Source organism: Pteropus medius, unplaced genomic scaffold (genome assembly GCF_902729225.1).
Source record: "Pteropus medius unplaced genomic scaffold, Ma_sr-lr_union100, whole genome shotgun sequence".
Lineage (NCBI taxonomy): Eukaryota > Metazoa > Chordata > Mammalia > Chiroptera > Pteropodidae > Pteropus > Pteropus medius.
The window spans coordinates 22,098,523-22,123,046 of record NW_024349800.1 but is presented as its reverse complement, the minus strand read 5'-3'; the positions used below and the strand labels follow the sequence as shown (position 1 = coordinate 22,123,046).

Sequence of the window (24,524 nt, the reverse complement as noted above, 5' to 3'; positions counted from 1 at the left end):
CCACTTCTCTCCCGTCGGGGTCTCGTAGGGCCAGGAGTGTAGCTCTCCCCTGGGTGGGGGCAGCGGGTGAGATCCGACAAATCACTCACCTTTGCCCCGCCACCGGGGTACGCGGGGGGAGCTGATTTGGGGAGGACTCTACTGTACCCTAAGGTGTATGAAGCTCCTCCACTGCTGTGGAGTCCCCGTTCCCCGCCCCGCGAGGCACGCGCAGCTGCGCGGGGGCCTGTCCTCATCTCACCCTCATTCTGCCCCTTTGGTATTTCTCAATGACCGGCGCTGGAGGGACACTTCCGACAGGGGAGGGAGCGGTTGTCATTAGCGCTCGGTTTATCAGTTCCTTCCGGTCTGCCGAGAGCCCAGCCCTGCGCGCTGCTGGGCCGAGCCTCGGGCTCTCTGGTGCGTTTATTATTACGTTTAAATAAGCAGTTGTGTATGCCAGTGTGTGCCAGTGAGTTTGTAATCCAGCTGTCTCCCCCAAGACCCGCCGGCAGGAATGGAAACCCAAGCTCTCTTGCAATGAGGGGGATGATGCAAACTTAGAAACTGACCGGCGCCCGGGAATGGTGCCCCACCACCACCACCACCGGCGTGCGTCTACCCAGTCAGGGCATGAATGGCTGTAGCCAGATTGCATAATCTGCGTGGTATAAATAGCCGGCGGGCGGGCCGCTGACGCTCTCGCTTGTACCGTTATCGTGCAACACTTCAGCTCCGATGCAGTTCACTCGCAGGTCATTTTCTCTTTCAGCCGCAATGCTGGGATTTTAAATAGCGGAGATGAAAGGCTCTTGTCCCTGCCTCCCAGCTCCCTTGAGTTCATATATTATGAATGAAATGCCAATCTCGAGGCTTCCTGGGATGCTCCACTTCAGGTAGGAGAGGGGGTCGATGTCAAGGCAGCGGTCCACCAAAGCTTGTGTGTGTGCACGCGCTGGGGAGTGAGAGAGAGCAGGAAATGATTGACAGGGCTGGGAAACCTTGTCGAGAAAAAATGTAACCGCTTAGGGTTTGCCTCTGGAGTTTCAGTTTGCAACTCTACAAGCCTCAGTTCAGGAGTGGGTTATGCAAAGGGGCTTTCGGCTGTGGCTGCTCTCTCCCACTGCGGGCCACCGCCTCTGTGCAAGTGCTGTTTCATTTAGAGGAGCTGGTTTCCTTCTCCCTGTAAGGCAGCTAGCGTCCTAGACTCCAAGAGCCCTGGGGACCTTGAAGGTTGGGAAGAAAAGCTAATATGACCAGTTTAGCATTCTCCAGTTCTAGAACTCTTAGAAGCCTCAGCTCTGTCCAAAGGTAAGGAAGTCTAAAAACCCATTCTTTCCAACTGTATTTCACAAATGTGTGGTCCTCTTAAAAATGAAAGTATGCAGAGGGTTTTTACCCCTTCTCTTAAACACCAAATTTCAACTTAATATCTCAAAATAAAATGACCAGTTCTTCACAAATGGATGAAAAGTGTGTGAAAGGCAATGGTCAAGCTCATTCTTTTTCATATTGGATGCCCATTCCATCAATCTGCATTTAAAGTGCCAGGTACTCCATGAGGCAACGAGGAAACAAAGATGAATGAACCCAGGGTTCTGCCTTCTAGGGGTTGAGTTAGGTGGAGCAACAGGCCTGCAAAGAAAAAGTTAGGGCAATGGGATAACTGCTCTAAAACATGGGGTAAGCAGAAGACAAAGAGATCAGGAGAAGGATGGCTGCCCAGAGGAAGGAGAGTTCGAGCCAAATCTTGGAGGGTGAGACTGCTGATAGATAACTGGAAGTTCTCAGTGAACACAAAGGCCTTGAGGTGTGAAACTGTGGGAGAGGGGGAGTAACAGAAAGGCCATGGAAAAGGGTAGGAGCCAGGTCAAGGAGACCACACAGGCCACCCTAAAAGAGATTAGACTATCTTGAAATTATGGAACCTTTTGTAGCCAGTTCACAGTTGATCTTTGTCCAGTCCCAGTTCAATGCAGTAGCCCCCATAGTTATGCAAATGTAGGGCAGATGGTCATCCATTGTTCTGGGATTAAGGCACAAAACCAAATTTACAAACTGATAGCCCCTAAGACAGATAAGACAAATTTTGTTTTGCTCGCTTTTTAAAAAAATCTAGCTAACAGTTTAAGATCAGAATATTTCGTATGAAAATCAAGATTGTAGGCTCCTCTTGAACAGCTCTAAAGATGTGGTGACTGTGAGTGCCAAGCTCCTGCTTGGTAACAGTTGATTGTTGCTGAATGGTAGCTGCCCTGTCTGTCAGGCTTCTGACTCCTATAGGCATTTGAGTTTTTGACCTCTGGCATAGAAGAATCTTTTGTGACTGGATCAGGAGCCCACTCTGAGCCCCAGGTAGGTAGAGCTTGTCAGTGGGTACAACAGCTTGCATGAGGGGCCCTGGGCTTCTTAGAAAGACACCAATCTCTAATCTTCTACCCCAAGATTTTATATTATAGTCACACCAGGCAGGGTGGGTTAGAGTGGACTCAGCTACAGCCCAGTAGCAGGGAACAGTGAGGCCCCTAAAATAACAACTAACACTTATTTATTCTCAGCTTAGTCTCTGTTTCTAGGGAACTCACCCTAAGATAACTAGGCTCTCTGCCAACAGGGCAGCTGGGAGTTCAAGTAATCAACTGGAAAAATCACCAAATAGGATCATGTTTGTACCCCAAATTTGTGGAGCAGCTTATACAAGTTATATAACCAAATATTTTAAGTAGAAATGCTAGACTCAGATTAACATTTTTAATAGATTACTTCAGGCATGGAGGATGGTTTGTAGGGAGCAAAGCGAAGATTGGTTAGAAAGAAATTTTTTTCTTCCATGACAGAAATAACAGTGCATGACAAATCACAGTGGCAATGGCCATGGATTGGGAAAACCAATTCCAAAGACACAGATGGGGTAAAAATGACTTGGTTTTATGATCTATTAGATATGAGGACTAATGGAGAGCTCTGACTTTGGAAATTGGATGGATCTTAGTGTCTTTAACATGATAGGGTAATAAGTGGGGAGAGGAAAAAGGGCTTGGTCACTCAGGATGGGGAGACGTAATAGAGAGTTGCCACCACTCAACTCTTGAGATTCACAAAATAGGTCAGGGATTGAAGAATCTAGGGAAGCCAAAAATGAGAAGCAGAACCTAGAGATAGAGATGGAGAGACAGTGCCCTGAGGACATCATTTGAGCAACTGGATTCAATCTTGTCTGAAGTCTGAGGATGATCTGGACTTTTAAGATCAGGTTGGGCTTTTGTCATTTACAGATGAAATAATTCTATCAAAATAGAAAGCCTCATTTAGATAGTGAAAAAGATTGAGAGGAACTAAGGAATGGAACATAAGGGGAATTTTAGAATGTGTGTTTGCAATTTAATAAAGGGACATCTGGGGTCAGTGCCAGGGAGTTTCATAGAGATTCTGATTTAATAGAGCAAACTTCTCCCAAGAAGTTACTTAACGCATTATGAGCTATACCAATGTCTCTTTCACCTCAGTATCCCACAATCACCATCTTAGTTCACATCTTAGTTCTAGCCCCCTTCTCACTCTTAACATCATGCCTCATTTTTATTACCTTTATTCCCCAGCACCTTTCTTCTGTAAAGAACATAACTAATAAAAGAAGCTTAATAATATAAGAGAATCAAAGCTTCTTGAATTGGAAGGAAAAAAAAAAGAATTGGAAGAAAATAAGAGATCATGTGTTTGTGGTAACTGTGGCACCAATAAACCAAACATTTTACCCAAGATTTTTTGGAACAGATAAAAAAAAAGAGGAAAATAAAACTCAATAAGATATATTCCTTGTATCAGTTAGCCTTTGCTGTATAACAAACAAGTATAAAATTTGTAGCTTAAAACAAACATTTTATCATTTCTCATCAGTTCTGGTCTGTCGGCCTGGTGGCTCTTCTGGCCTCTGCAGCTCAACTGGGACTGGATGGTTTCTCACATACCCGGTGATTGGCAGGCTAATTGGTAGAGTAGGGCCTGAGCTGTGCTAACTCATCTGTGCCACATAATCTGTTATCTTCCAGCAGGCCAGCCCAAATTAGATCTCATGTTGGTTGTAGCAAGGGTTCCCAGATCAGCAAGAGGGCAAACCCCAAAGCGCCTGCTTCTGCTTGCATCACATTTGTTAATACCCATTAGCCAAAGTGGTCACAGGCCAAAGGAGGGCCAAGAGCAAGGGAGCAGTGAAATAGACTCTCCTCCTTGATGAGATGAGTGGCAAAGTCATAGGGAAAGGGATGCACAATACAAGGATGAGAGGAATTTGTGACCACTTTTACAATCTACCTTAGTCTCTAACCTAAATTTCACAATTGGAGAAGGATATTTATAGTAATAATATACATTGATCGAGTCTATTTAAAAAGTTTTACATGTATGTATATAAATGCATAATAAATGTTTTATGAAATATACTATAAGTATAAAATATATGTATCATATATTTTTATATAAGTATCATATATTTACATATGGGGATAGTATTGACAGAATTAACTTTAACCTTTATAGTCACTGATTTATGGCCAAGTAACAAACTGCTTAATGCTTAGTAGATTTGTGCATGCTGTAAAACTCTTCACAATTAATTTAATGAATAAAGAAAGAGATCTTATGAGCTTCTTATTATGCTTGCCCATCTTTCTCAGTATGAAAATCATTCTTTGATATGCCTGACTTCTTAAAATAGGTATATTCCTAAAGAAATCTGAGTAATTAAAATGTTTGTAAACCAAAGCACATATAAAAAAACAACAGGGAAACTTAACTGTTAAGGTTGCTGTATGTTGCATAATTTGGAAAAGCAAATAGACATCCCTTTATTTGTTCATTATATTAACTAAGATTTTATACGTAGCTTTGGGATTAGTTAAAGCAAGACTCCCTTGTTTACTTTTTGCTGGTGTCAGAGATGGTGCTTATGGAAGTGATGATAGAGGTGTTGAGAGAGGTCGTGATGATGATGGTGGTGAGGATGGAGGTGTTGATAGGTGGTGATGAAGGTGGCAGTGGTGGTAGTGGCAATGGTGGTGGAAGTGATGGTGGTAGTGGTGGTGGTGGAGGTGGCGATGGTGGTTATAGAAATGATGATGGCGGAGGTGGTAGAAGGACCTTAAATAGAAAACCAGTTTGCTGCAAGAGTTTCCCTGAGAGTTTCCTCTCACCAGGTCCCAGACTGTACAGACAGCTGGGCAAATATATTGAAGAAAGGGATAGAAAAACAATAAGAGGAAAGATGGATAAAGTGTAGGGGGTGCCCTACAGGCCAAGCAATTTTCCATGGTGCCAGTAGGGGCAACCAAGTACTTTTCTTTCTTTTTTTTTTCCTGAGTACTCTTCTTTAAGGCCTCCGTTGGTTGTCACTTCCTCCAAGGAGTCTTCTCTCACCTCTTCTCAGCTGGGCTAGGTACTCCCCTCCATGTACGCTCTCTCCTTCCTCCGTCCTTGCCCTCTCTACACCTTTTGTAATTCTGTATCTTCCTATCTGTATTCTCTTCCCACTAGACTGTAAGCTCACTGAGAATAGGGACCATATTTTATTCTCTGTTATTTAATCTAGAGTCACTGTGGCGCATAGTGGGTGTCCTGTAATACTTACTCACTAAATGAATGGCAAATCACCATGACTTGCCTTCTTTCTTTCCCTCTAAAAGTGCATTTAGCCCCATAGCATCAGAGAATGTGCCCTTATGAATGATGTCTCGTGTGTCACTGTCCCAGCTTGCTGGTGTGTCAGATAAGGGCTGGGAAGGTCCACCAGCTGAACAGTAATATAAAATCATGGAGTACTAGAATTCAAAGAACATTAAAGAGTCGCCTGTTTGAAGATGAGATAATTGAGGCCCAGATAAGCCCAGTGACTCAACTAAACCACGTAGATAGGGTCACATTCCGAACCATAACTCAGGGACTCAAAGTTCAAATTCCATAACCAAGGTATCTTTGTTGGCATAATACCATCACAGTGTGGCCAATAAAATGCAGGGAGATGTCTGCTCGGGAAGTTATGGAAAAATTTGAACCCTTGAAAAAAAAAAGATGGGGTGAGAGGGAATGCCCCCCACCTTCCTGCCTTTAGACATTCTTGTGCGAGGCAGTGATGTTCAGTGCTACCAGGAGGGGAAATCCAAGAAAATGAAAGAAAAACTGACCCAGAATCTTAGAATTGCTGAGCTACTGAATGAACTAAACTGGGAGACTTGGAATCCACCTACTTCTGGACTTCGTGTTATGCGAAATAGTAAATATTTATTATTTAAGAGCTTTTTTACCAGTGTCCTGTTACTTGTGGCCAAACTAAGTGATTTACACCACATTTATTTGTTGTATGCACAGCACTCCCCGTTTTAAGTAAATTCCAGTGTTTCAATAAATAGCAGGTGTCTGGTTGATTTTCTCCCTTGTAGAAGAGGATCACTAGAATCAACTTCTAGACACGTCTCTTTGAGATGTCAGCTGCTGACATTTGTAGGCTGAGAAATTTTTGTTGCTATTCATGTAACAACTAAACGTTAGACAATCTACAAAAACATAAAAAAACCTCTAGCCTCTATGCTTATGAGCACACATGTATGCTTATAACATGTTGTGGTTAAAACTCAATGGTTTTGTTCCATTATTATTTGTTATTATAAAAGTAAGCCCTGTTTATTGTACAAACATTTAAAATGCAAAAAAGTATAGTGAAGAAAATATCTCCAGTCCCACCACCCAGATATAACTCCTGTTAATATTTTAAATGTGTATCTTTATAGACCTTTTCTATTTAAAGTATACATTTAATAAAATGTTATATAGTGCATATTTTAGTAAAATAGGATCGAACTAAAGATACTCTTACAGTGCCTTAAAAAACCCTCAGCAATAATGTGCTTGTGTTCCGAGTCCTTAATGTCTCATCGATGTTCTCCAGGAAGCAACTGCGAGTTGATATTAATCTCTTTAGTCTTAATGTATGTTTATATAGATATGAAAATAATTGAAACATGGAGAAATAGTTTCATACAAATTATTTTGATCTTTTGTGCCTCTGGTATAACCTTTCTAAACTTCTACCTTAACATCTATGATAAATATTGAACCTATTTGCTCAATTAGCTTTCTTCACCAATGAGATCATAATTCCTGGAGGGGATGGGGAAGGCAATGACCAAATTAACTGAGTCCTATCTACACATATTTCTATCTATCAGAATGCACAGTGCATTCAAAGTACTCAGTAAATGTTTATGGAAGGAACAGAAAATGTTTGTATAGTTTTTATTTTGCAATTACAATAAATATTCTGTAGGCAGATTTACACATGTTTGTATTGAAATTCACATTTCAAACCAGCTAAGATCACACAATGATTAAGATCCCCAAAGAAACAAAGAAACATTACTTTATCATCATCAGATTCACCTTCACAAGTCTTTTAATGGTTCTGGACTTGAAGGTTCTGCCTGAAGTTCTGCCTGCTAGTTCTAGACTTAAATTCTAATCATTGAAGTTTTACCCACCACCAAACAGCTCAATGATAAATGGTAAATCATCAGATACCTCAATATTTTAATAAACCAGATATTTTTGGTTAACAGATTTTAAAAATTCAGGTAACAGACCAAATGTTTTCATTTTTATCTTGATGCTGGCTGTCACACAGCTATATAATCTCTACTTCTTTGTCTCTTCTTCCTCATTTCCACTCTCTCCTAAACCCACTGGAGTCTAGCTCTTGTCCTCACCACCATATACACACAGCTCCTTGGTTAGGTCACTTCATCTTATTGCCAAATCTGATTTCTTCAGTATTGATTTGTCACTTAACATAGCTGACCACTTCCACCTTCTGAAACTTCCTCCAGTGGCTTCTAAGCCCCTAACTTCTGGTTCCTCTTTACCTATCTATTTATTCAGTTATTCAGCAAAATATCACTGAGTACCTGTGTTAAGTGTTATCGTAAGGGTATGCAGTAATATTAACAAATCTGGCATCTATTGAGTGTTTATCAAGTACCAGGCGATGTTTTTAAATTTTAACACTTCACATGTATGAGCTCAATCTCACCAGAGCAGAGGCTAGCAAACTTTTTCTTAAAGGTAAATATTTTCTTAAAGGTAAATATTTTTGGCTATGTAAGCCCTCTGGTCTACATTGCAACCATTGTAGAATGGAAGTGGCCATAGACAATATATAAATGAATGAGTGTGGCTATAGTCCAATAAAACTTTACAAAACAGGTGGCAAAATTTGGCCCTGTGGCTGTAGTTTGCCAACCCTAGCCCTAAAAGTTCCTCCACGGCAGGAATTTTTGTCTGTATTGATATATGATAGTCAGTAAATATTTGGTGAATGAGCACTCTCCTTTGAAAATAAGAACTATTCTATCTTCATTTTACAAATAAGGAAACTGAAGCACAGAAGTTAAGTAACTGGCCCAAGGTCACCAACTGGTAAGTGACAAATCCAGGACCTAAACCCACAGAGTCTGGCGTCAGAGCCTGCACTCTTAATTACCACACTCTGCAGTGATGGCACAGAGAAGGTCATCAGCTAATCTCACAGGAGTCTAGAGAGGTTATTTTCATTGAATCTTGAAGAATGGAGAATTTACCAGGAAGAAGAGGGGAAGGAAAGGCTTTGCATTCTAGGAGGTGAAAACTTCAAGTATATCAAAACAGACGCCTGATACAAAATGGCATTATGAGCGAACTGGCAACAAAGGAAGACAGTTCCTTAGGAAATGCCTTCACTTTTCAGTAATTCACATGTCTGGACACAGGGTTTGAGGTGGAAAGTGGTGGAGATGAGGCTAAAGAAGTATTCCAGGGGCCTTGTGTGACGTGTAAACAAATTTGGATTTTAACTTGATGGTAGATGGGCTACTGAAGTGTTTTGAGCATGACATTAAAGTTATGTGACATATGCATATGGTAGAACATTCAAAAGCTGAGAAGATCTCCCTCCTGCCTGCCTCCAGCCATCTAGTTCCCTGTTGTAGAGGCATCCACTGTTTCCAGTTAGAAAGACAACTTTCACTTATAGTGAGAAGAATGGATTGGGTTGATGTGAACTGTATGTCTTATTAAGTTAAATTAATTTAATTAGTAGGATGGATGATAACGGAAAAGGGTTGAGAAAGACTGCTGTACACCTTTGTAAATAGTTCCTCTATTAAATCCTCTTCAAATGACTCAGGTTGACTGTGCATCTGTTTCTGCCCAGGTGCCTAAATGATAATGGATGGAGGATAGTTATCCACACAGTACATAGTCATAGAGAAAGGATATCATACCATTTTGGTAGTAAAAATGGACTGCTGGGATTATAATCCTGACTCTACCATTTGCTAGCTATGTGACCTTAATCTTTTTGTGTCTCTGCAGAATGGGGGATAATAGTGGTACCTAACTCCTAGTAGTTGTGAGGATTTCCCTCTGTGCCTGTCAGCTCTTGTTCCAAGACTGGGAGGACAAGAGTTTCGAAGGAGGAGGGGGTTTTGCAAAAGGGTGGAAGAGAAAAGGTTTGGAAATAGAATTGAGGAATGTGGAGAATGTCAACAGCACTTCCCATGTCAGTGGGTTAGGGGGCATGGGAAAATAAGTCGCACCCTTTCTAGAATTCAGCAAAGGAAGAACATTTCTTAGAGAAGGCATTCACTTTGCAGTTAAGGCAAGGAAGGGAGCTAGGAGGTTAAAAGTGGGAAAAAGTTTATTTATAATTGAATGGAAGTTCCTGGGCACAGAGGAATGACCTGGGAAAGAAAAGGGGGAATCGTAGAGAGAAAGCCCAGAGCAGAATGGCAGATTGGAGACTACTATAAGGGAGAAGAGACCTGGCTGGAGGCAGGGCCATCACATAGGACAATGCAGGCTGAGAAGGGCAGGGAGCGGGTGGGAAACTATGGTCATATCCAGCCAGCTGCCTTTTTTGGTAAAGTCCACAAGCTAGGGATGGTTTTTATATTTTCAATGTTTTTTTTTTAATTGAAGGTGAGAATAATATTTCACAATACATGAAAATGAGATGAAATCAATATCAATATTCATAAATAAAGTTTTATTGGCTTATAGCCATGCCGATTCATTTACATATTGTCTATGGCAGCTTTCACACTACAGTGGCAGAGTTGAGTAGTTACAACAAAGACTGAATGGCCTACACAGCTGAAAATATTTACTATTTGATTCTTTACAGAAAAAGTTTGTCAGCCCCTGCTTTAGTACATCATTCATGGTCTACAGTATGAATGGAAACCCTGGAGTTGTGCAACTCAGGGGACCTGGCCTTAGGAGCACCCGTTTTGGATGGTGATTAAGGATTACAGTAAAGAGAGGCATGGATGGAATTACATGGCCTCTGGGCTCTTTTCGGAATGTGGTGTGGGCACAAAGTTTTTTGGTTAGAACAAAGCCAGGCTATCCGCCTGGATTCAAGCCACCAGCTCTGGGCTGTTGAGGAGCTGGGTGTGGTGGACACTGCGGGTTGCCCATATAATCTCTGTTTCTCCTCTCGTCCTTATTAGCAGAAGCCTGATTTTAGCAAGGTGGTAATATGCCCTATTAAAAATAATCTCAAATAAGAAAAGTACTCAGAGAATGATGGGGACAGGACAAAAGGACACAGATGCCAGCTTACAGGGGCTCCTAATGGCCGATCTGTGACAATTTGAGCACCAAAATAAATTGATATTAGTGGACTATAATCCGTTCAATAGAATAAGAATCTGTGAATCCATACTGAAAGAAAGAAATAAATGAAGGAGGAAGAAAAGTTCTCTTATGCTGTGGAAGGCAAACTAATAAATTATAGAATGAATGACAGAATTATAAAATCACCATTTACAATCACCATGTTATTATTTCAGGCAAGAAACATCAATGGATGCTAAATCTGGTAGGTGAAAATTTGGTGAAAAACATCATATTTATATTGTCTCAAAGCATTTCCCACAGTTTCCTATTAACTTAATTTCAAAGTGTAAAATAGTAACTTTGTAGTATGGAAATCTGACCACTACCACCTTACCACTTTAAACAAGTGATCATAGTTAATATCACTAGTAACAGGACAAATCAAAATTAGGATCCTCCTGATATGATGTACTGGGGAGGATACCGCATCATTCCTGCAGTGTTCCAGTTGGAAACCTATAACCTAAAGTATGAGGAAACATCAGATAAATCCAAATAAGTGATGTTCTACAAAGTAACTGGCCTGTGGTCTTCAAAAAATGTCAATGACACGATCAAGATAGATTGAGGAACTTTCTAGATTAAAGTAGACTAAAGCAACATGACAACAAAATGCATTGTGTGATCCTGGATTGATTACTGGACCAGATAAAAGACAGTAAGACAATTGGCAAAAGTTGTAGTTTAGATAATAGTATTGTATCTGTGTTAATTTTCTGATTTTGATCAGTGTACTATGGGTACGTAAGACAACATCCTTACTTTAGGAAGCACACACTGAAGTATATAGGAGTAAAATGTGGACAGAGAGATAGAAAAAATGATAAAGTAAATATGGTAATTGTTAATATTTGGAGATTTTGGGTAAAGGATACACAGGAATTCTTTGTACTATTTTTTGGCAAGTTTTCTGTCAGTTTTAAACTATTTTAAAACAATAAGTTAACAAACAACCTTATCTCCCCCAGGGACCCATGCAGTGAGATATTCATATCCCTAATCCTGGCCAGGGAATTGTAGTTTTAGTCTAATGGATGGGGCTTCTCAAAACTATTGTTTTTTTATGATAAAAATGAGAGATACTTGGCAAATGCCTTTTGCCCTTTACCCTTCCCCTTCTTCTTTCTTGGAATGGGGGCTTAATGCCTGGGTGTGGGGCAGGCAAATTTGACTTTGAGGAAAAAAGGAACTGAAGTCTTGATGGCTCCATTAAGCTCTGCCTGGACTGCCCTCTGGGTAAGTTGATTAATCCACTGTACTCAGGTTTCTGTTATATGCAGCCAAATGCAATTCCAACTGAGCTAGTGTCTAAGCCTCCCAGTGGTGTTAGGGTTTGGAGTTGTGTAGCTTGACTCCTCAGTCTTCTTCATGGGCAACTGCTTTCAAATGCCCTTTAAATGTTGATGTTCCCTACATTTGGATCCTCAGTCTTCTCCTCTCTCTAAGGTCTCCTTGGGTTACCTCATCCACTCCTACTTACCCTTTAAACTCTGATAACTTAAATTACTGTCTCTAGCCTAGAATTTTCTCCTGAATTAAAGTCCACACATCCAGCTCCCTCCTGGAAACCTGTGCCTATAGTCCATTGTCACTTCAAAAGTTACAGAGCTGAACTCTCCTTTAAGACACACACACACACACACACACACACACACTAGTGTTCTCTCTGTCTCTGTCTCTCTGTCTCTGCCTCTCTCTCTCTCTCTCTCTCTCCCCCTCCCTCCTTCCAACCACCATCCAACCACTTTCCCAAATCAGAAACTCAGGAGTCATCCTCTCCTCTTCCTACTTTCTCACCCCCTACAAGCAATTACTCATCCAGATCTTGATGATTCTATCTTCTAAATAGTTTCTGAATCCATTTCCTCCTCTTCACTCTCATTATCTGGGTAGATGCCTCACCATCTCTCACTGGTATTTTTTCATTAACCTCCTAAACAATCTCCCTGTCTCTGTCCTCTGTTCTCCTAATATATATTGCTGCTGATTATCTCTAAAATGTAAATATGATCACCATACTTTTCTACTTAAAAAATTTCTGTCGCTTCAACTGCTTATGGTGATAACTTTTCCCCTCCCCAATTCCTAATGTGGTCGGACAATGCCCACAGAATACACTTGGCTGCCCTTCAGTGCTTCAGTGCCATGTCTCTATGACAGAAGGACTGTTGACTGCCTTGGGTGGTTTGTTATATTCTTAAGAGGCAACTTCTCCCAGGTTCTAGGAACTAGTGGTTACTAGCGGTCTTTCCTTTCTTCAGTGTTCTCTTATTTGCAGCAAGTTGTACCTCACTTTATTCCATGTAAGATGACCTGCAGTGTTCTTTCATTTAAAGCAAAAATAGATTTTATATGTTGATGGAAATGAAGTGCAGTGGCCGCACTGTGCGCTAGTGAGGATTGAGCACTGCTTGAATCCAACGAACACTGTTCATTTAGATGATATTTCAGTTTGTATATGGTGGCCCAGGTAGGTGAGCTCTAGAGATATTTATAACACAATATCTAGAGATATTGATTCCACACTGGGGGTCTCTTGTTGCATTGTCTGCTTTTGAGTTAGGCAAGCCTGGGTTTCTGGGACTGATTCCTCTATTTTTTGAAACCAGGGCTTAGTTGGGATGGGTGATTGACAGTTAGCAACAGAACGGGAAACGAGGTTACCTAGCTTTGTAGGCATCAGCTATCAGCCTTGTCTTTTAACAACCTTCCCTGTTCTGTTCTTAGCAAAATACTTTTTTCTTCCCAAAACCCAGATCAAAAGGACCCATTTAATCCTTCTCCCATCTAGGCAAAGTTAGGCATTCCTCCTAGGAGCTCCCATGGTACTCATGCTATAATGCAATTATGTATTTGTATTTGCTTTCCAGCATCTGAAGGCAAATCTTACTTTTTTTTTAATGTTTCCCATGAGTGTGTAGTAGAACCTAACATGTGGGGAAGAATCAATAAGTGTCTGTTGACTGATCAAATATACGGATGATATCTAAGTTCCAGGCGGAGTGTAGCAGAAAGAGCTGAGACCTGGGTACTGTTTCAGTTAGTTCTTCCGCTAAATAACTGTGGCCACGCTCTCTCAGCAGTCCCTTCCCTTCATCAGTGAAGTATAGATAATAACAGCGCCTTAGAATAATAGTTTTGAAAATTAAAAGAGTTCTTAATCATATATTAATTTAACTGTAGGAATGTACTGAGTACCCTTTATGAACCAGGAGCTGTGTTAGGTTCCAGAGGTATAACGTTGTTTTTTTCTTTATAAAACTTCCCAACTAGCCAGAAAGACAGATAATTAAATAATTATCTACAATAAAATATAGTGAGAATTATGATTGGAGAAGAACAAGTTACCATGAGAATACAGAAGAGGACATAATCTAGTCTGGTGGTCAGGAAAGACCTCTCCAAATGGTGTCAAACAATTGTGAAGTACTCTACTCATGTCAGGTGGGATATTATTACTATAGAGGAGACTGTCCTTGAGTTCACAGGAGGCAGACATCACACTGTGCGAAGTAAGCCTTCCTAGAAAAGTGGAATGTTGAGCTGGACCCAACTTCCTTTGACACTGCTGACTGATCTTTATCAGGAGGGCATGCACTTTGCATAGTGTTTCCAGGATCAGGGATGGATTTGCCTTCATCAGTCCATGCTCCAACTTGCCTCGTGGCTCTAAGGAACTGAGGCCTTCAGTTAAAGAAGAATATAAACCACAGAGATAGGGAATGCAGAAGAGAAATCTGAGAAACCAATCATGTAGATAAGGCAGCAATGTAACATTCTTGACTTCCGCCTTCAAATGCACCCAGAATCTGACTGTTTCTCCCCTGTAACTCTCTGGTCTAGGCCACCATTATTGGTCACCGTGATGACTGTAAAAGCTTCCAAACTGATCAGTACCCTTGCCCTCTACAATCTGTCTCCAAACATATTCAACTCTAAAATTTTTATTGCTACCTTGGGCACCTTAACTTGAAGAAGACCAGCTGTTTGCAAGGAGAGGGGGATTGGATGAAAGAGTTTGAAAGAAAGGTCCTGCTCACTTACAGGATGAGGAAATACAGGTAAGTGCTGTCTACCTGCCTCACAGTAGGAATTTGTGGTAGGTAAATAAGACCAAACAAGACTTCCTCTGTTATTTTTGTATTAAAGTGTTTTTAGATAAGCCACTGCTCTTTCACCCTTTCCCAGACTCCCCTCCTCCACATTTCCTACACATTCCCTGAGTTGTTTTCTGGCTGCAAACATCCCATCTCTCTGCCCCCTCATCTCCTTCCCAGTCTTTTCCTGACTCACCCTTCCCAGTCTCTCCCAGCAATGCACTAACATCCTCTTGCCTATCAAAGCCAGCTCCAAACAATTATCCTAATGTCCCAGGCTGGGGGAAGAGACAGGGGAGGCGCCCTGTATGGTCAGCTCCTGAGTGTACTGAACTTAAGGGCTGGACACTCAGTGTGGGTTTGCAGTGAGGACAGTTAACCTGACCCAGGCTTCATACAGGACTGCATCTTCCAAGGATGATCTATTTTCAAATCTTGGTGTTTCTCGAATGCCAGCAGGGTAAGAAACTGAGGCACTATTTATTCCAACACCTTTATTTTTCTTCCCTCAATTTTTATTCTGAAATATTTCAAACTTACACTAAAGTTGTAAGTAAAAGCAATGAAATCCATGGATTCTTCAACTAGATTAACAGTTGTTAACATTTGCTTTCTGTCTGCATCTCCCTATTTTTCTCTCTTAAACTTTCAAGATTATTTTTTCTATCTATCCATCTTTCCGTTTGTCTGTCTATCTATATATACACACATACACACACATAATGAGCCTTTTGAAAGTAAATTGCAAACAACTTGACACTTCACTCTAAATACTTCATTATGCATTTCCTAAGAATAAGGACATTCTCCTACACACCATCTCATTATCACACCCATAAAATTTAACATTAACAAAATAACCTAAAATATGGTCCAAATTTTTCCAATTTTCCAAAAACATCTTTTAAATACCACCCCCCCCACCCCTAATGCAATCAAAGATCAAGTGTTGCATTTTTATATTTGGTTGCCATGTTCCTTTGGTTTCCTTTAATTTAGGACAATTCCCTCACCTGTTTTTTTTTCTGTGTTTTTTTTTTTAAATCTTGTTTTGTCTCTCACAACATTGACATTTTGAAAGAGTCCAGGCCTGTTTTCCTGTAGAATGGCTTCAATCTAGACTTGTCAGATGGTTTCCTTGTGATCAGACTCTGAATAAACATTTTTTGGGCAAGAATATTACATTTTGTGTATTTCCCATTGCAAGTCATCAGAAGGTATATAATGTTAATTTGTCCCATTATTGGTGAAGCTCAGTTTGACTGCTTGGTTCAGGTGGTGTCCATCAGATTTCTCTCTTGTAAAGATACTTTTTATCCTTTGTAATTAATAAGAAATAAAAGGGGTAACACTTTGAGACTGGGAAATATGTGTTACCCAGCAATCTTATACTAAATGGTTTTATAATTTTTGATGATTTTTATTACATCAATGCTTGCAACATGGTGATTTTCTGATTATATCACTCCTTATACATTTATTAACTGTCATTTATTCATTAAAAAAGTGCCCTATCCCACCTTTTCAAAAGTTTAACTCTAAATCCTAGAATCCTTTTCATTGTTTTGTTCAATGTTGTAATCTTTTATTATCATTATTATTTTTAATGCTCAAATCGTTCCAAATTTGGCCAGGAGAGCCAATGTCTTTATCTTTTGATTATTTATTTTACTTCTAAGATTACTATTCCAGGGCAAACAGTTGTTTTCTGCTGCCCTTTGTTTTGAATAGGGCTTGAAATTAGATTTCGAACGAGAAACTGGAAGAGCTAACTGATATGTTCTGAGAAGTATAGCCATTTTAAGAATTTCTAGTGGGCTTAAAACACATGTTTTCATAGGATATGAATTAGAAAAAAAAAAGAAACTAATTTATTTAGTAGGAAAAGATGAAAAAGTGAAGCCTCATTTATCCCCCCAAAACACCATTTTTTAAAAATTAAGTTTATTGGGGTAACATTGGTTACTACAATTGTATAATTTTCAGGTGCCAAAATACCATTTTTATTGCACCATGAAGTCAGCTGACATTAGAGAATATTTTGTGTTAAGCAGTGCCAAGCTTATGAGAGGCAATATGGTTCATCAAAACTGGGCTTTGTAATTGTACACCTGGGTTCAAAGGCCAGGTCTGTCACAGCTGTGTGACTATGGACAAATTCACCTTTCTCACCTGTTTCCTCATATGTACAATGGGAATACTGTTAACCACTCTAAAGATTTTGTAATGATTTTTTAAAAATGTAGTTTTAGTGCTTGTCGTATATAGACACTCAGGGCAAGTCACCCCTTTCATAAGGGAAGTAGAGAAGGGAACTAAGCTGGGTTACATGACTGGTTAACAGCCTGTTTGTAGGAGCTAGGCAAACGTAAGCGAGTGAACTGCGTCAAGGTTAAGACATTCTAAAACTATTTCCCCTGCTCTTGTAAGCCTGTAGCAAATGCCTGTCACATACTGGCATGTAACTTCCATAGATCAGGGATTTCCATACGTTTTATTTACTATTTTGTCTCTGGTGTCTAAAACATAGTAGGTGCACATTAGATATCTCTTGAATGAATGAATAAAAAAATGAGTGAATAAATACAACTTACCAGATGAAATAGAGATACCTTCTGCTTAACTCAAAAGTGTCAGCCTCTACTCTTCTCCCCCTATTCTAGAGTTGGCTTCTTCTGACATAAAGTGGTATATCAGTCAGCTACTGCTACAGTTATGTTATCTAACAAATTATTCAGTTGCTTGAAACAGCAATCCTTTATTTTCATGCTCATAGACCTACAGATTGGCTTGTCTGATCTGGGCCAGCCCTGGGTTCTGGGCTCCAAACTGCAGGTTGGATTCAATTGTGTTTCATGTGCCTCTCATCCTCCTTGGACCAGTGGTTACCTGGGGCAGGTGATCTATTCCCTGTGTCTCATTCTAGGGCCCAAGGTGTAGGATATGAATGTTGGTATAGGCATGGGCTCTCTAAGCTGAGTTGGCTTTTAGGTTTTCTCAACACCATAGCTATAGTATAGTCACTCTCCTGACAATTTCGATGGGTGATTTTTGGATCTGCTAGAGACAAACATCTCACATTCACATCTCACATATACACATATCTCACATTCCTTTCTTAAATACAAATGTAAATTTTCAGAAGCAGCACAAGCTACAAGGAATAAGAAAGGAGTTATGCACCTCTTAATGAACATTCTCTTACCTCCTGAACTTTCTCTGGAAGGACTTGTTCTCAGTTTTCATGGGGGTAAGAGCAGGGAGTGGTATATTCCTTAAATTGCATAGTATAACATCATGGTAGGATGAAGAAAAACTCTTGTGATTACAGCAAACCTTTACAGTTCTCTTTCAGCCCTCCATCCAAACCCCTAACTCCCTCATGCCGTCCAACACCCTCATGTCTTAAAACAGATGACTTTACGCGTGAAGCCATCCAAGAGATCTTGTAACCTATCTCTACATCCCTTACCAGCCACATTTTTCACATCACCACCCACCTTTGCCTTCTTCTCTTTTCCTGTACAAGGCTAATCCTGCCATCTCTGCTAAAATCCCATTTAAGATTTCCAATGGACCAAATCATTCCCTTTCTCTCTTCTATCTTCAATTTCTTTCTCACCAAGTGCTTTTTTCCCTGTGGCTATTTAAGTCTCTTCCATCTTAAAATAAAATCCTATTTTTGACCTTCTATTTCCCTCTAGATTCTGCCATACAGATTTGTCCACAAGAATCTAACTAGAGAAGGTGAGAGGACTCCTACATGAAATGGTGACCCTTGGGAAATAAAGCTGCTTGAGAAAGAGGATGTTACATAATGAGGTAAATGTATACATAATGAGGTAAATGTATAATTGATGGTGAAGGAAACAATCAACAAAGAATTATATTTAATAAGTGGACTCAGGAAGGTTCCTAGTTAATGTATAAAAATATAGCATTTGTCTATACTAGCAATAATTATCTAAAATGTAATTAGAATATAGGAGAGCATTCAATGTAGTCATCAAAACCATAAAGTATCTAAGAATTAGCTTAATCAAATGTTTCAGGATGAATTGCATTCCCTCAAAAAATTCATATGTTGCAGTCCTAAACCCCAATACCTCAGAATGTGACTATAGATGGAGATAGAGTCTTTAAAGAGGTTATTAAGTTAAAATGAGGTTGTTAGGGAGGGCCCTAATCCAATATGACTGGTGTCCTTATAAGAAGAGGAAATTAGGACACAGTCATGCACATGTGAAGACACAGGGAGAAGGCAGCCATTTACAAGCCAAGGAGAGAGGCTCCAGAATGAAACTGATCCTACAGACACCTTGATCTCAGACTTCTAGACTCTACAATTGTAAGAAAATGAATCCCTGTTGTTTAAGCCACCCAGCCTGTGGTACTTTATTATGGCAACCCTAGCAAACTAATACAGCAAGAATACACAAAATTTCTGCTGATAAAAATTTTTTAAACTCTAAGCAAGGTTTTCCTTTTTTCCTTCTCTTCCCTCCCTTCCTGCACAATTTGGTGCTTAGCCATTAGGTGGGACAGAGCAAGGTGAGCTGTGGTTGGTGCATGGGAGGCAGTGACAGTGTTAGGTGTCAGAGCTGATATAGGTTATGTGGTGTGTGTGTGTGTGTGTGTGTGTGTGTGTGTGTAAAAGAGAAGGTGAGCTAACATGGAAGTCAGATTTCAGCTGAGATGGGAAGAGGAAAATATCTGCCCAGAGAGGTGTGCTGGTATATTTCATCATGCCAGAAATTAAGGAAGTGCTCACAGAATGCTGGGGACATGTCAAGAGGACTCTCACCAAATGGATCCCCACTGGACGCTGTGGGGACAGTTTAAACATCATCATCATAATGATGATGATGGATTATAACCCTTTGACTAAAACAGAAAATATTTCAATACAGATATCAGTGAATAAGTTAATAAATTGAACATTTGATGAGGAATAGGATATTCATATAGTTTAAAAATACCCCCCAAATTCTCATTGATTCCAAAACGGGAAGCAGTAACTTCCCAGAAGACTAGCTTACTGTACCTTAGACAGCCTGATTCATAACCTGAATCTAATCCCAAGAAAATATCAAAGGCAGTTGAGGGACACTCCACAAAATAAGGTCGTAAAAACTAAGGTCAGAAAAAATAAAGGAAAGACAGAAGAACTGTTCTAGACTGAAGAAGATGAATGAGACATGACAACTAAATGTAATGTTCGATTCTGCATGGGATTCTTTTGCTATATAAAATGGTATTAGGATGGCTGATGAAACTTGGAGTCCCAGGATTAGAAGATAAAGATATATCAGTATAAATTTCCTGATTTTGATGGTGTGTAGGGTTATATGGAAGAATGTCCTTGTTTGTAAGAAATACACACTAACGTATCAAGGCATGATGATAGGGAATCAGGTCAGAAATTTACTCTCAAATGACTCAGAAAAAAAAACCTTTTTTATTCTTATATTCACATTTTCTTGTAAGTTTGTGGTTATTTCAAAATTTATAAGAGGAAAAGAAAAGCTTTAATACAGGACAGAAGATGATCTATATACATATCCATGCTCTGTTAGATTGGATGGCTCAATATTATAGAAATACCAATTCTCCCCAAATTAATCTTTAATCTTATGCCATCTCATTCAAAATTTCATTTAGATCTTTTGAAAAACTAAAAAACTAAAACAAACAAACAAACTCTAAAATTTACATGGAGAAATAAAATTCTGTGAATATCTACATCAACTTTATATTGAAATCGATATATTTTATATTGTATATTGTACAAGATGAAACCTTTAAAAAATAAAGGATAGGGTTTTGCCCTTACTAGATATTAAACCATACTAAAAAGACACAGTATAAGTAGAATGGTGGTCACCAGGGGCTGGTGGGAAGATGGGGAGATGTTGGTCAAAAGACAAACATTCAGTTATATGAGTAAGTTCGAAGGATCTAATGTACAGCATGGTAACAATAGTTAATAAATAATACTGTATTTTATACTTGAAATTTACTGAGAGGAGATCATAAGCCTTTTCACCACAAGAAAAAAGTTAACTATATGAAGTGATGCATGTGTTGATTAGCTTGATTATGGTAATCATTTCACAATGTTGTGTACAACAAATCACGTTGTACACTTCGATAAATAGAACTTCGTGGTCAATTTTTCCTCAATAAAGCTGGAAGTAAAACTGTAGTAACAAAAACATGTGGTTTTGGTGCAAGAACAGGCAAATAGGTCAATGAAACAGTTTAGAGATAATCCCATGTATGTATGAGAATTTAGTTGTATAATATGATTCATAAATCAATGGACAAAGGACGAATTATTTACTAGATAGGTTGGCTCACCTATGGAAGAAAATTAAGCTAAATGTCTATTTAATCCCATATGCAAACTGGATTCTAGAGAGATTAAAATCCTTAGTCTGAATGATAATATTTGAAAGTTAATAGAAAAAAGCATAGTAGAATATTTTGTGAACTACAGTTAAGGAAAGACTTATTAAACAAATCATAAAAAGTACAAATCTAAGACAAAAGCATCCAATAAATGATACCACCTTAACATAGAGAATTTCTGTTCAATGAAGGGCACCGTGGATAAAATTGACAGACAGCTAACAGAAAGGAAGGAGATACTTTTTGCAATGTCTAAAAAAACCCAGAGATTAATATCTAGAATATACAATGAACTCCTGCAAAATCAGTGAGGGAAAGACAGCTACTCCAACAAGAAAACAAGGTCATAATTATGTTTATTTTATATGTGAAGGAAATGGGGCTCCAAGAGTTTGAAGCATGAATGTTCCTGCTTCCCCTCGATTTAGCAGACAGGAGGACAATGATGGTGGCAGTGGTGGAGGTGGCGAGAAGTGTTCAGATTCCAGAAGTATTTTGAAGGCAGTCACAGGATTTGCTGATGCATAGTATGTAACATATGAGAGAAATAAAAGCATTAGGGATGACTCCAGGGTTTTTAAGCTGAGTGACCAGAAAGATAGATTTGCAAGAGATTGAAACATGGAAATCTGAGGCTGGAGCAGGTTTGGGTTGGGGGACAATAAGGTACTCAGTCTTGGACAGGCTGAGTTTGTGATGGCTCTGTCATTTAACACTATACAAGCCACTCAATTGCTCTATGCCTTAATTTCCCTTTCTGAAAATTTCTCAAGTCTTTGAGTATTTTTCATTGTTATCATTCTTAGAAGGGATCTTGGGGAGTATTTAGTCCATCTTCCACACTTTACAGGTGAGGGGAATGAAACCCAGAGAAGGCTAATATAATTGGGCTAGAACCCCAGCCTCTAATTTCCTTTTAGAGATCTTTCCTTTATGTGATACTGCTTCTCCTCTGCTCTAACTAAACAAACAGGTAAAGAATATAGAAGACCTCTGCTCTGTATAAAGTGGGATACAAATGCTACGTATCAGTGTTGCCTGATCTGCAGGAAATGACTTCCTCGTTACCTTTCGAATTTGCCTTTACTGAAAGATAAGGGCATCTGTAAGTCATGTAATCCCCCTCCATTCCTTTTTTTCTGGTGGCAATAATACAAGTGAAAATGTATTTCTTCTGGTATATACTTTCTCCTTGTTTAAAGGGAAGGGGGCCTTCTAATTCAATTTGGAACCAGGCTCCTGTCACTACAAACAAGGCAGCTTGTTCTCCCTCTCTGTAAGCATGAGGCCACCTGGTGAGTAGGCACTTGGCTTAGACTTGGGAAAGCAAGTAACCCCCCAGGAATCCCACCTTATCTATACCTGTGCTTGAAATGCCATCATCGATGAAGTAACTAATGTTTACTGAGTGCTTACTCTGTGCCAGGCACTGTTCTAAGTATTATTAGAACACATGTATTAATTCATAGACTGCTAATCACTCTACGAGATATGGTTTTATTAAAATCGAACCCCTTTTTAGAGATAGGAAAACTAGGTACAGAAAGGTGAGGTAAATTGTCTAAGGTCTCGCACAGATACTAAGGGGCAGAAGCAGGATCTGAACCCAGACAGGCCAGCCTCAGGGCCCAGGGCCAGGGTTGACGACACTACAGTGTTCGTGGTAATTAAACACTTCTTCAGAGATTTACTTCTCCAAACATCTTCTACTACTACTACCACTACTTCTCCTTCCTCTTTTCCTTCTCCTCTTTTTCCTTCTCTTTCTCCTTAAATGCAGCCACCTCCACTGAGAAGCTGGAAATCCAGGATCTCAGAGGTTGGAGTTGAGTCTGGTCGCTGGGCATTGCCAGTGGCTGCACAAGGCCCTGGGACACCTGTGGCTGGCTAAGACAGAAGGGCTTTCTGGAAGGGAGAAGCAGAGTACTAAAGTCAAACATCCTAGTTCTGTGTAGCTCTGGGCCTAGAAAACACAGCTGGATTTATTCAGCGACAACAATTGGGACAAGCCAGTACCTCCCCACCTATAAGGGCTTTTGTGCCACAGTATAGAAGACAAGGATAAGGCAATGTGCTTTGTAATCTCAAGTTAGTGCCATAGGCTACCTGAATCCTCTACCCACCCAGCAAGGACATTCTAGTGATGGAGGACAGAGAAAAGAGGACTGGAGCTAATTTATAACTTTAAAATTTGTCATTGCTTTTGTTATTTGCCTCCAGTCTTTCAAATACTCATGTCCCGAATGCATCAGTTTATATGCATCTGGAATCTGAAATCTAAGGCCCACCACACCCTATATAGACTATTCTTTGCTTTGTGAATTAATTTTATCTACCGTGCATTTCACTTTAGTCTGGAAATGTCTTTGCTTGAGATTACCAGCTTCGATTTTTTTTCAGAGGCATAAAGAAGGGGTGACTCTGGCAGACTCAAGCTCTCTGATGTTTCAAGCTACAAATATGTGAACTGAAGTCACGGTCGATTTGCACTTCTGGATTTAAAAACAGATATTATTTACAAACTAACTGCCTGACTGACAGAAGGACCCCAGTGGAAGCAGGATGAGAGTAAACCAGGCTTTTCAGTGCAGTTACCCCTTGGCCTAACTCTTCTTTCAGAAAATCTCTCTCTGGAAGGGAGGCTTCAATAGTGGGTCCCCATCCAGGCACTGAAAAGGCAACATAAAACCCTCCTTTTGTAGGCACCTCCCAAAATAACTCTCAACAGGATATGGCTCATTATATTAGTTCTGTAATTTTATTTTCTAAATGATGCTTGTCTTCAAAGCTTGGCTGGGGGAGCTATAACTAAGATAAACTGGGGTTCAATGTTTTGTGACAAGACTGCCTTAGATTTACTCATGACTTTTTAAAAATATACAGTTTTTGAAAACCCATGACACAAAATACTGGATCTTCTTCCATCTTGTCATTCATTTCCCACATTTGATATAAGTATCAAGTGCCTCTTTTTTGTCAGGCTCTTTTCTGGAGCTGGGAACACCCATCAGTGAGCAGATACCAACTGGCCTCTGATCTCAAGGAACTCAGGGCCCAGAGGAGAGATGGATGATAATCCAAGGATCTCACAAATTCATGCAGCTGTGAGATGTGCTAAAGAGGCCAAGGTCTGGTGCTAGGAGAGTGGGCATTGAAGCAATTTGAAATAGCCTAGGGGAGGGGGGTCAGGGAAGGAATGCATAAGCCAAGAGTGGGCACAGTATGTGCAAATGCCCTGGACTGTTTTCAGTACCAAGGACTTGGCCAGTGAAGCTCAGCAAAGCCAGGCAGGGGATGGCGGTGACAAGACTGGAGAGGCCAGTGCCAGACCACATG

General features: G+C 39.9%; 1 long non-coding RNA gene across 3 annotated transcripts; it reads left to right on the top strand.

The window, feature by feature from the left end:
- The first annotated feature begins 684 nt into the window (after positions 1-684).
- On the top strand, positions 685-24,095 carry LOC120621575 (uncharacterized). Of its 3 annotated transcripts, none has more exons than XR_005658193.1 (5): positions 685-875; positions 14,524-14,741; positions 18,482-18,599; positions 22,162-22,293; positions 23,589-24,095. It is a non-coding gene; the product is annotated as an uncharacterized LOC120621575 (long non-coding RNA). The 3 variants fall into 3 exon arrangements; XR_005658194.1 differs by lacking the exon at positions 685-875 and adding an exon at positions 10,849-10,882; XR_005658195.1 differs by lacking the exon at positions 22,162-22,293.
- Positions 24,096-24,524: the final 429 nt, after the last annotated feature.